We start from the raw sequence: 14165 nt of genomic DNA, 5'->3' as shown, positions 1-14165 counted from the left end.
CAAATCAGGAAAAGGAAATTTTATGTTGTTATATTAGCCAATAATAAATAATAAATAAGGTATAATAATCATCTCAATAAATTGGAATCGATACATATTTTGTTCCCTTCTTTTTTCAACGTACCGGACTCCAAAACTGAATTCGCTTTCTGCATCTGTGAGCTATCAGCTTCCATGCGGTTTTTGCATAGGCTTCGAGGTTCATTCTTCATCAGGTACTTGTTTTTTAGTTTCAAACATCCATAGTAGCATTATACTTTTAACTGAAAGTTGTATTTTTGTGTTTTTGAGGTTTAGTTTTTGAGGTTTAAACATCCATGAAAGTCGGTTGCATTGTACTTTAAAAAAAAAAGGTATTGTTAAGGGTTTTCCATGAGTAGGGGCATATTTGTCTTTTACATATTTTTTGTATGTTTGAAATAATTTAAATAATTGCTCCCTGTTTTAATTATTTATATGAATTGTCGTTAATTTGTGTGCATTTGAATCAACATATAATTTGTTTTATATCATTATGTATCTATCTGTTTGTGTAATCGACTATTGGTATATGTGAACATAAAAATTTGATGCTATTGTACTCGGAAGGGGCATAAAAGTATATCTTTTTTTTCTACTTGATATAGGTAAATGGCAAAACTTTTGATTAATTTTGTATTTTTTTTTTAGTTTTAAACATCCATAATAGCATTATACTTTTAACTGAAAGTTGTATTTTTGTGTTTTTTAGGTTTAAACATCCATGAAAGTCTGTTGCATTGTATACTTTTAATTGAACTAGGAAAGATGCCCATGTTTTGCATGGGTTAGAAGGGGTTTTGTTTTCTGTTTGATTGTATCAATGGAATATAATTATATAATTAAAAAGGGAAGTTACGTTATTTTAACATTCACTTTTCCAAAATACATTTAAGCATGATCTAATATTGTCAATGACTACATTCTTTAAAAAAAATACGCTTTATTAAACATATGCCCTGTAACTTTGATCTTGCACAAATTGATTAAGTATAACCCTTGCAAAAAAAAAAAAAAAAGAAACATCTGAAATATGATATATCTTCTGAGTAAAACTAATAAGGGTAAAAAGGGAAGAAATTGTTTGAAGTTTTTATAAGCTTGCACAAATTGATTAAGCACATCCCCTGCAAAAAAAGAAACCAAGCATCTGAAATATGATATATCTTTTGAGTAAAACTAATAAAAGTAAAAAGGGAAGAAATTGTTTGTTTTTATAAGCTTGCACAAATTGATTAAGCACAACCCCTACAAAAAAAAGAAACCAAGCATCTGAAATATGATATATCTTTTGAGTAAAACAAATAAAGGTAAAAAGGGAAGAAATTGTTTGTTTTTATAAGCTTGCACAAATTGATTAAGCACAACCCCTACAAAAAAAGAAACCAAGCATCTGAAATATGATATATCTTTTGAGTAAAACTAATAAAGGTAAAAAGGGAAGAAATTGTTTGTTTTTATAAGCTTGCACAAATTGATTAAGCACAACCCCTACAAAAAAAGAAACCAAGCATCTGAAATATGATATATCTTTTGAGTAAAACTAATAAAGGTAAAAAGGGAAGAAATTGTTTGTTTTTATAAGCTTGCACAAATTGATTAAGCACATCCCCTACAAAAAAAGAAATCAAGCATCTGAAATATGATATATCTTTTGAGTAAAACTAATAAAGGTAAAAAGGGAAGAAATTGTTTGTTTTTATAAGCTTGCACAAATTGATTAAGCACAACCCCTACAAAAAAAAGAAACCAAGCATCTGAAATATGATATATCTTTTGAGTAAAACTAATAAAGGTAAAAAGGGAAGAAATTGTTTGTTTTTATAAGCTTGCACAAATTGATTAAGCATAACCCCTACAAAAAAAGAAACCAAACATCTGAAATATGATATATCTTTTGAGTAAAACTAATAAAGGTAAAAAGGGAAGAAATTGTTTGTTTTTATAAGCTTGCACAAATTGATTAAGCACAACCCCTACAAAAAAAGAAACCAAGCATCTAAAATATGATATATCTTTTGAGTAAAACTAATAAAGGTAAAAAGGGAAGAAATTGTTTGTTTTTATAAGCTTGCACAAATTGATTAAGCACATCCCCTGCAAAAAAAGAAACCAAGCATCTGAAATATGATATATCTTTTGAGTAAAACTAATAAAGGTAAAAAGGGAAGAAATTGTTTGTTTTTATAAGCTTGCACAAATTGATTAAGCACAACCCCTACAAAAAAAGAAACCAAGCATCTGAAATATGATATATCTTTTGAGTAAAACTAATAAAGGTAAAAAGGGAAGAAATTGTTTGTTTTTATAAGCTTGCACAAATTGATTAAGCACAACCCCTACAAAAAAAAGAAACCAAGCATCTGAAATATGATATATCTTTTGAGTAAAACTAATAAAGGTAAAAAGGGAAGAAATTGTTTGTTTTTATAAGCTTGCACAAATTGATTAAGCATAACCCCTACAAAAAAAGAAACCAAACATCTGAAATATGATATATCTTTTGAGTAAAACTAATAAAGGTAAAAAGGGAAGAAATTGTTTGTTTTTATAAGCTTGCACAAATTGATTAAGCACATCCCCTGCAAAAAAAGAATCCAAGCATCTGAAATATGATATATCTTTTGAGTAAAACTAATAAAGGTAAAAAGGGAAGAAATTGTTTGTTTTTATAAGCTTGCACAAATTGATTAAGCACATCCCCTGCAAAAAAAGAAACCAAGCATCTGAAATATGATATATCTTTTGAGTAAAACTAATAAAGGTAAAAAGGGAAGAAATTGTTTGTTTTTATAAGCTTGCACAAATTGATTAAGCACAACCCCTACAAAAAAAAGAAACCAAGCATCTGAAATATGATATATCTTTTGAGTAAAACTAATAAAGGTAAAAAGGGAAGAAATTGTTTGTTTTTATAAGCTTGCACAAATTGATTAAGCACAACCCCTGCAAAAAAAAGAAACCAAGCATCTGAAATATGATATATCTTTTGAGTAAAACTAATAAAGGTAAAAAGGGAAGAAATTGTTTGTTTTTATAAGCTTGCACAAATTGATTAAGCACAACCCCTACAAAAAAAGAAACCAAGCATCTGAAATATGATATATCTTTTGAGTAAAACTAATAAAGGTAAAAAGGGAAGAAATTGTTTGTTTTTATAAGCTTGCACAAATTGATTAAGCACAACCCCTACAAAAAAAGAAACCAAGCATCTGAAATATGATATATCTTTTGAGTAAAACTAATAAAGGTAAAAAGGGAAGAAATTGTTTGTTTTTATAAGCTTGCACAAATTGATTAAGCACAACCCCTACAAAAAAAGAAACCAAGCATCTGAAATATGATATATCTTTTGAGTAAAACTAATAAAGGTAAAAAGGGAAGAAATTGTTTGTTTTTATAAGCTTGCACAAATTGATTAAGCACATCCCCTGCAAAAAAAGAAACCAAGCATCTGAAATATGATATATCTTTTGAGTAAAACTAATAAAGGTAAAAAGGGAAGAAATTGTTTGTTTTTATAAGCTTGCACAAATTGATTAAGCACAACCCCTACAAAAAAAGAAACCAAGCATCTAAAATATGATATATCTTTTGAGTAAAACTAATAAAGGTAAAAAGGGAAGAAATTGTTTGTTTTTATAAGCTTGCACAAATTGATTAAGCACAACCCCTACAAAAAAAGAAAACAAGCATCTGAAATATGATATATCTTTTGAGTAAAAACTAATAAGGGTAAAAAGGGAAGAAATTGTGTGAAGTTTTTATAAGCTTGCAGGGCTAGATATGACAATCTTAAAAGTGGGAACCACCAAAACAGTAACAGCTAAAAACGTCACAGTATCCAATCCTAAATCATTGATGACTTCAACTGCTAGATATTGTAATTTTACATGTAGCTTTGTGATTAATCCCTATTATCCCAATATTCTCCGATGGAAATGCAGTCTTTCTACCCTTACACAAACGAATAGTAAGAATGGAGCAGACAATCGACAGACCACTATAGAACCTGAAACAATCAATTGAAGCTGACCAAAGGAAAATTGGGGAAAAATACAATTCAGGTTTAAATTTCAAAGACAAAGGGGCAGGAAATCAACAATAATGAGAGGAACCATCAAACTCCTACAATGGTAATTATTATCGAATTATAGTCTCGTCCATTCAATCCCTAACTCTTGTCAAACTACATCAGAGTAATTGGCTTTCCAATTCCTAAGCATTTAAAAATCAAATAAGGAAACATCATCAAATAAGCAACTTCAACAAATTATAACATATAACCGATGAACAACTCAAGGGTTAGCTACTTTCATCAAAAGAAATAAATTAGGTTAATTTTGTAGGAAAATATGCTAACAAATAAAATTCAAAAGAGATAGTAAAATTCAAAGAGAATACCAATGAGATTGCCACTGATGAAAACCAACGAAGGATTGATCATGGAAAGAGTCGAACTCACAAATTTTTGGAACTCGGAAGCTTTGTTAGGATTACGTTACTTCAATTTTAGTTCAGGTCTGAAATACAAATAAACACAAACTAATCACGGAATTCAAGTTTTACCTGAAGAATAGTAAAAAAAAAAAAAAACAAAAAAAAAAACAAATCACTCCTACCATATACAAACAACAAAACAGTGTTTTTTAGTGCATATCATTTATTACAAAGGTATATGAGAAAGGACATACTATAGGCTATCTCTGAACTATGACAATGACTACATTCTTTAAAAAAAATACGCTTTATTAAACATATGCCCTGTAACTTTGATCTTGCACAAATTGATTAAGTATAACCCTTGCAAAAAAAAAAAAAAAGAAACATCTGAAATATGATATATCTTCTGAGTAAAACTAATAAGGGTAAAAAGGGAAGAAATTGTTTGAAGTTTTTATAAGCTTGCACAAATTGATTAAGCACATCCCCTGCAAAAAAAAGAAACCAAGCATCTGAAATATGATATATCTTTTGAGTAAAACTAATAAAAGTAAAAAGGGAAGAAATTGTTTGTTTTTATAAGCTTGCACAAATTGATTAAGCACAACCCCTACAAAAAAAGAAACCAAGCATCTGAAATATGATATATCTTTTGAGTAAAACTAATAAAGGTAAAAAGGGAAGAAATTGTTTGTTTTTATAAGCTTGCACAAATTGATTAAGCACAACCCCTACAAAAAAAGAAACCAAGCATCTGAAATATAATATATCTTTTGAGTAAAACTAATAAAGGTAAAAAGGGAAGAAATTGTTTGTTTTTATAAGCTTGCACAAATTGATTAAGCACAACCCCTACAAAAAAAGAAACCAAGCATCTGAAATATGATATATCTTTTGAGTAAAACTAATAAAGGTAAAAAGGGAAGAAATTGTTTGTTTTTATAAGCTTGCACAAATTGATTAAGCACATCCCCTGCAAAAAAAGAAATCAAGCATCTGAAATATGATATATCTTTTGAGTAAAACTAATAAAGGTAAAAAGGGAAGAAATTGTTTGTTTTTATAAGCTTGCACAAATTGATTAAGCACAACCCCTACAAAAAAAAGAAACCAAACATCTGAAATATGATATATCTTTTGAGTAAAACTAATAAAGGTAAAAAGGGAAGAAATTGTTTGTTTTTATAAGCTTGCACAAATTGATTAAGCATAACCCCTACAAAAAAAGAAACCAAACATCTGAAATATGATATATCTTTTGAGTAAAACTAATAAAGGTAAAAAGGGAAGAAATTGTTTGTTTTTATAAGCTTGCACAAATTGATTAAGCACATCCCCTGCAAAAAAACAATCCAAGCATCTGAAATATGATATATCTTTTGAGTAAAACTAATAAAGGTAAAAAGGGAAGAAATTGTTTGTTTTTATAAGCTTGCACAAATTGATTAAGCACATCCCCTGCAAAAAAAGAAACCAAGCATCTGAAATATGATATATCTTTTGAGTAAAACTAATAAAGGTAAAAAGGGAAGAAATTGTTTGTTTTTATAAGCTTGCACAAATTGATTAAGCACAACCCCTACAAAAAAAAGAAACCAAGCATCTGAAATATGATATATCTTTTGAGTAAAACTAATAAAGGTAAAAAGGGAAGAAATTGTTTGTTTTTATAAGCTTGCACAAATTGATTAAGCACAACCCCTGCAAAAAAAAGAAACCAAGCATCTGAAATATGATATATCTTTTGAGTAAAACTAATAAAGGTAAAAAGGGAAGAAATTGTTTGTTTTTATAAGCTTGCACAAATTGATTAAGCACAACCCCTACAAAAAAAGAAACCAAGCATCTGAAATATGATATATCTTTTGAGTAAAACTAATAAAGGTAAAAAGGGAAGAAATTGTTTGTTTTTATAAGCTTGCACAAATTGATTAAGCACAACCCCTACAAAAAAAGAAACCAAGCATCTGAAATATGATATATCTTTTGAGTAAAACTAATAAAGGTAAAAAGGGAAGAAATTGTTTGTTTTTATAAGCTTGCACAAATTGATTAAGCACAACCCCTACAAAAAAAGAAACCAAGCATCTGAAATATGATATATCTTTTGAGTAAAACTAATAAAGGTAAAAAGGGAAGAAATTGTTTGTTTTTATAAGCTTGCACAAATTGATTAAGCACAACCCATACAAAAAAAAGAAACCAAGCATCTGAAATATGATATATCTTTTGAGTAAAACTAATAAAGGTAAAAAGGGAAGAAATTGTTTGTTTTTATAAGCTTGCACAAATTGATTAAGCACAACCCCTACAAAAAAAGAAACCAAGCATCTGAAATATGATATATCTTTTGAGTAAAACTAATAAAGGTAAAAAGGGAAGAAATTGTTTGTTTTTATAAGCTTGCACAAATTGATTAAGCACAACCCCTACAAAAAAAGAAACCAAGCATCTAAAATATGATATATCTTTTGAGTAAAACTAATAAAGGTAAAAAGGGAAGAAATTGTTTGTTTTTATAAGCTTGCACAAATTGATTAAGCACAACCCCTACAAAAAAAAGAAACCAAGCATCTGAAATATGATATATCTTTTGAGTAAAACTAATAAAGGTAAAAAGGGAAGAAATTGTTTGTTTTTATAAGCTTGCACAAATTGATTAAGCATAACCCCTACAAAAAAAGAAACCAAACATCTGAAATATGATATATCTTTTGAGTAAAACTAATAAAGGTAAAAAGGGAAGAAATTGTTTGTTTTTATAAGCTTGCACAAATTGATTAAGCACATCCCCTGCAAAAAAAGAATCCAAGCATCTGAAATATGATATATCTTTTGAGTAAAACTAATAAAGGTAAAAAGGGAAGAAATTGTTTGTTTTTATAAGCTTGCACAAATTGATTAAGCACATCCCCTGCAAAAAAAGAAACCAAGCATCTGAAATATGATATATCTTTTGAGTAAAACTAATAAAGGTAAAAAGGGAAGAAATTGTTTGTTTTTATAAGCTTGCACAAATTGATTAAGCACAACCCCTACAAAAAAAAGAAACCAAGCATCTGAAATATGATATATCTTTTGAGTAAAACTAATAAAGGTAAAAAGGGAAGAAATTGTTTGTTTTTATAAGCTTGCACAAATTGATTAAGCACATCCCCTGCAAAAAAAGAAACCAAGCATCTGAAATATGATATATCTTTTGAGTAAAACTAATAAAGGTAAAAAGGGAAGAAATTGTTTGTTTTTATAAGCTTGCACAAATTGATTAAGCACAACCCCTACAAAAAAAGAAACCAAGCATCTCAAATATGATATATCTTTTGAGTAAAACTAATAAAGGTAAAAAGGGAAGAAATTGTTTGTTTTTATAAGCTTGCACAAATTGATTAAGCACAACCCCTACAAAAAAAGAAAACAAGCATCTGAAATATGATATATCTTTTGAGTAAAAACTAATAAGGGTAAAAAGGGAAGAAATTGTGTGAAGTTTTTATAAGCTTGCAGGGCTAGATATGACAATCTTAAAAGTGGGAACCACCAAAACAGTAACAGCTAAAAACGTCACAGTATCCAATCCTAAATCATTGATGACTTCAACTGCTAGATATTGTAATTTTACATGTAGCTTTGTGATTAATCCCTATTATCCCAATATTCTCCGATGGAAATGCAGTCTTTCTACCCTTACACAAACGAATAGTAAGAATGGAGCAGACAATCGACAGACCACTATAGAACCTGAAACAATCAATTGAAGCTGACCAAAGGAAAATTGGGGAAAAATACAATTCAGGTTTAAATTTCAAAGACAAAGGGGCAGGAAATCAACAATAATGAGAGGAACCATCAAACTCCTACAATGGTAATTATTATCGAATTATAGTCTCGTCCATTCAATCCCTAACTCTTGTCAAACTACATCAGAGTAATTGGCTTTCCAATTCCTAAGCATTTAAAAATCAAATAAGGAAACATCATCAAATAAGCAACTTCAACAAATTATAACATATAACCGATGAACAACTCAAGGGTTAGCTACTTTCATCAAAAGAAATAAATTAGGTTAATTTTGTAGGAAAATATGCTAACAAATAAAATTCAAAAGAGATAGTAAAATTCAAAGAGAATACCAATGAGATTGCCACTGATGAAAACCAACGAAGGATTGATCATGGAAAGAGTCGAACTCACAAATTTTTGGAACTCGGAAGCTTTGTTAGGATTACGTTACTTCAATTTTAGTTCAGGTCTGAAATACAAATAAACACAAACTAATCACGGAATTCAAGTTTTACCTGAAGAATAGTAAAAAAAAAAAAACAAAAAAAAACAAATCACTCCTACCATATACAAACACCAAAACAGTGTTTTTTAGTGCATATCATTTATTACAAAGGTATATGAGAAAGGACATACTATAGGCTATCTCTGAACTATGACAACAACAAAAGAACTTCAGTGAGAATTTGTGTGGGTATTTTCAGTAAGAAAGAACAAATAACATTTTGTCGAGAACTGGTGTGCCTCATGAAGTCAGTTTCAAATTTGACAATATGTGAGCTTTTTCTTTGTATTAATCTCTCAAATTATTTTCATTTTCTACAATTTACCCCAAATAAACATACAAATAAAACCAAATCCTTTATCAGGCATAAACATACAAATAATAGCAAATATTTCACAACAAACATCTGGAAACAGAGTGTGTATGCAAACCTTTACCTTCGAGATTGGAAGATAAACCCTACATTCGTCGATTGGGGAACCTGCTCCAGTAGTCGCACCGGTAATGGTTCGAGTAGGTTGGGAGAGGAGTGACGAGGGAATAGAGCCATCAAGAAGAAGAGTGTGCAACATCGAGGTGGTAGGAAGAGAAAACAACGAAAGTCTCACCCTCAATCTCTCGATTCCCCTTTCTGTTTCCCACTGAACCGGTGGAAGGACCCGATGCGAGAAGTTCGTCGACGTTGACGTTAAGTTCCGACGACAATGTAGCGACGTTGCGGGGAAGTTGGCGAACCCTACCTTCGTCGATTGGGGAAGATGAATTGAGAAAGTGGCAGTGGAGAAGAAACTGGAAGAATCACGGTGTCAATGCATCAAGGTGCGAAGCAGGGAGAAGAAAGAGGTGGTGAAGGGTATCGATGGTAGAATGAAGCACAAGAGAAGAAAAACGAAGAAGGTTCTGAAATAATGAGGAGAAACGGGTACTTGATTAGGCGGTGGAGGGGTGGGGGTTACACCCAAGAAGAATTAATTGGAGGATGATGACGGTTGGGGACACGTAGTAAAAGCGGTGCAAATGAGTATATACCATTAAAATTTTAGTCCAATCAACAACAAGTACTGTTGAATTGGGAACTCTTTTTTATATAATTATATAATGCCAAAATTACCTAAAACAATTACGTTTGTATTCTTTTTACTTAACTCATTTTCTACATTGTTTACTTTCAGCATCATGTGTAACGCTCGTGTTTCAAGACTAAGCATTAATATGATGATGTAATAGTTAAGGTCAACAAATGTAACTTATTTTTAAGTAATAAAGAGGAATTACTTGAATATTATGTGGCTTATGTGATTTTATGTGCATTATACTTATTTATAAGATATAATAAATTAAGAATGAAAATAAACGTCAAAAATAAAATAATAGATAAACCCAATATCTACGAAGAAAGTTGTAGTGGTCGTGACAAGGATTCCGAAGATATAAAGAACGCTGAAATCCGAGTTATAACGAATAAGTTATGACATGTCGAAGTTTCGAGACAAAACCGGCACGACGTTGTGTGACGTAAAAAGTGAGTTTACGATAAAGTGATTTTTAGCCTTAGGCATTTAAACGAAAGTCAAAGTATATGTTAAACCGAGAGTGTGCATAAAAAGAACGTCTAAATGTGACTTCGTATGAGGAAGTTATTAATTTTCTAAGATTTGGCATAACAGTGTGCAACACGAAGTTTTATGGACGAGTGAAGATCGCCAGCTCTTTCTTCCCCGTGAATTGACTTCAACTGAAATCGGGCGGACCGGCTTCTCCCTTTGAGCATAGCATGCTTTTGGGGAGTAAGTCGGAAACTAGAATGCAGCAAGTTCAAGCCTTCTTTCACTGAATGAAGACCAAGGAAAGAACTTCAAATGTTGAACCATTTGGAAAGAACTTCAAATGCGCCTTTCGATCGATACACAGTTGAGGAGGCCGATCACGAACGCTATAGGTGTGGGAGCGACCCTGGTCAGGGAAGGCTAAGACGGCGCCTCGCATATGGGTAGCAAGAGGGCGCTTATGAATTTTAGATCGAACGATTTTTAGCCGATACAACCTAAGCGAGAATCGAAGATCTCATCAATAGGAGCTCAACGATATAAAGACAAACGAAAACGGACGTCGGATGACAAAAATATGAATTTTTAACGGACTTTTCCTGTCTTGGCCTGTTAAAACTATAACTTTAAAAATAAAGTCAAAATTAGTTGACGGAGTCTAAACAAAAGTTATAAAGTACGTCTCCACCTATGTGTGGATATAAAGAACGTCAAAAACGGAGCTCGTATGCGAAAGTTACGAATTTTAGAAGTCGGGAATGGAGTTTGTGAAGTGTGATGAAGTGGCATGATTCGGACCCTCCCTTGCTCCCCACGGTCCTCGCCTCGGATGTTGACACGTGATCTTCTTACACCCAATGTAACATTACGGACGTCTCGCGTAACGAGTACGCCCTGCGTACACCGAAGGTACGCACCACAGTCTCCTATTGCGCGGTTCCGAAGTAGCCACGACGCACCATCTGAAGAATGACACGTTCCCCTTATATGCAGCGTACCACCGAGGGTACGCCCAACGTATTGCGCAGCTCCAACCCTATAAATAGAGGCGCGAGGCTTCCATATTCTTCACACCAAAAACCCTTTCTTTCTCTCTCTACTCTCTCTCTCTCTAAACATCCCAACCCCTAGAATCTTCCTAGTGCTAAAAGAAGGCCTTGGAGCGCCCAAAAGCTCCGAGAAAAAAGAGCTTTTCGGCTCGAAAAGTTCTACCCCCGCAGATCCCGATTTCTAGCAAACCTCCCGGTTTCGTCGAAGGAAATCATATTGTTAAGAAACGAAGCGCTGTCCAGGTTGGAATCACCACTTTATCATGTGAGTGCATAGTTACTTTTATCTTACACATAGATATGAAGTATTTATTATAAATTACTTGATATGTGTGCATATTATATGTTTACCTGATATCTATGCTGGATGAATGATTTAAACATTTTTTTATGATTTAAGTTGTATATGTATTTTATATCTACAAATATGTTGGGTAAAACACGGGTAGATGAAATAGTTGATGTGTGATGAAATAAAATGATGAAAGGCCTAGATGTTTACGATGATCCAGTCATCTAGCGAAGTATAGATGACAACCACAAACTATTCTAGACAGTTAAGTGGAACGCTAGTAGTTGCGCAACCTGTAGGTGTTTATTTTAACTACATGTTCACCAGGTATACCCCATCCCCCTCATGGTTGCCTTATTTGACATGTATTGTTGAGGAATCCCCAAAGCAATGTTGTCCACACCGATGAAAAATCCTTAGACTAGGTCCCTTATAATAGATGCTTTAGGGACGCAAACTGAGGATTACGGGAACAGGTAATCGGGTTGAATGATTTGATGAAAATAATAAACTTATTTATTGTGGGTTGAAAACCCTATGTGCTCACTAGGCTCCCCATCCTGACCCACTCAGTTTATTGTATTACAGGTACTGACACAAGAGCATAGATGTGATGATCTGATGAGAGATTATGGATTATAGGCCAGTAGAAATAAATAGAATGTTGTAAGGCCTATGTTGTTTTTGTGGCCTATGTTGTTTTTATTTATGCTTTTGATATGTATTGACAATGACATCCCGAGGTTTGTAATATAATGAAAATACATTTCTTCGGAAATTCTTTGATAAATTCTTTATCATATTTTTTGGAACAAATTCCGCAGCATATTTCTTTAAAAGTATACTATGATTTTCAAATAAAGCATAAATAGATCGGTCTTTTCTGGCCGTGAAATTGGGGATGTCACAGTTGGTATCAGAGCATTAGTTTAAGAGAACTAGGAATTTGTAGGATTTCTAGACTTAAACTTAGAATGCTAAGCGATGATTGTGAGATGAGTGTCTACTATAATTTAGACACGAGCACTAGTTTATTTTAGGAAAGACGTCTAAAATGTTTTATGTGCTAAATGCTTTATGTTATAGCTGTAAAGATTCCTTATATGTTATCATTTGTTCAGATCTATGGTCTATTGCCGACCGGATTTGGATAAGCGTTCGACTACGATATTAAAACTAGCATGTAACGTTTTAGAGTGATAAGGAGGATTTAAACGTCTATCGTAAATAAAGATCTAAATTCACCTACTTGGTTTATAGATCGACATGGTGAGAACCCAAGTGGACTCGGAAACGCAAATGGGAACATGAATTAGCAGCCTCAACCCCAAGTGAACGAGCAAGTACCGGTGGTAGCAGTTGCACCTGAGCCAATCACGATAGTTGGAGTACAAACCATGATTCGGGCTATGGTGGCCGAAAAGAGGGAATAAATGAGGCAAATGTTGTTTAATAATAAGGATGAACCTTTGATGCCTATTGAACAACCATAATTGAATGATGGACAGTCAAAAGAAGGGGACTACAGTAGGACCGTTGGTCAAGCTGAACCGCCAGTAGTTAGGATGAACCAAGATGAAGGAGTCGAGAGGAACGAATGCAAGTATAAGGACCTCACAACCTGCAAGCCATCAAATTTCACTGGGAAAGATGATCCAATTGGAGTTATGGACCGGACTCAGAGATGGAGTTGGCCTTCATAACATGTGGTTGCAAAGGCAAGCTACAAACCACATATGCAGTACGTCAGTTCAGAGGTGGTGTTGTTCGTTGATGGAACACTCTCGGGAAGACCATAAGCACCAATGAGCCACTACAGCTGACATGTGTAAGTTTTTGGTGCATTTTAAGCGCAAGTACTACTCGGCCCAAAATCTGCTTGAGCCAGAGAACCAATTAATTACATTGAAGAAAGGAAGCATGTCCATTGATGAATACACAATGTGTAACGCCCCGATTCTTAGGTATTGTTTAAATAAGATTTATTGGGTGAAGCTCTACTCGGCGAGTTGGCTAACCTACTCGTCGAGTAGCAGCGGGGTGGGATCGCATGTTAAGTGACATACTCGACGAGTCCATATTGGGACTTGGCGAGTAGGAGCTGGCAGATGAAACCCTACATCCCGGGGTTTGCACCTCTATTTAAAGGAGCCTATCCTCCTTTGGCTTCTTTGCAGTCTTTGAGATCCCCTTAAAACCCTAATACGCGTGTGTGTGCCCATTGCGTGTTTGAAGCTTGAAAAGAGGATCTTTGGAGGAAGAAGGCTTGGAGGAGAAGGAGATTGGAGCAAGTAGAATATGGAAATCAACTCTTATCTCAGTTATCATCTTTTGGAGGTAAACACATCGCCTTTTTCCTAGTGAATCTCTTCTATTGGTTGAGTTTTAGGGTTTTGGTGAGATAACAAGTTGGAACGATGAACTATGGGCTAGATATGAGGTTGTAACTTGAGATCTGGACCCTCCTTGGATTCTAGAAGCATAAAGTTTCAGTTTTGGTCATGATTAAGGTCCCTCTTGAGCATGAAGTT

The sequence above is a fragment of the Lactuca sativa genome, chromosome 2 (genome assembly GCF_002870075.4).
Source record: "Lactuca sativa cultivar Salinas chromosome 2, Lsat_Salinas_v11, whole genome shotgun sequence".
Classification (NCBI taxonomy): Eukaryota; Viridiplantae; Streptophyta; class Magnoliopsida; order Asterales; family Asteraceae; genus Lactuca; species Lactuca sativa.
Note: the sequence above shows the minus strand (reverse complement) of the source record.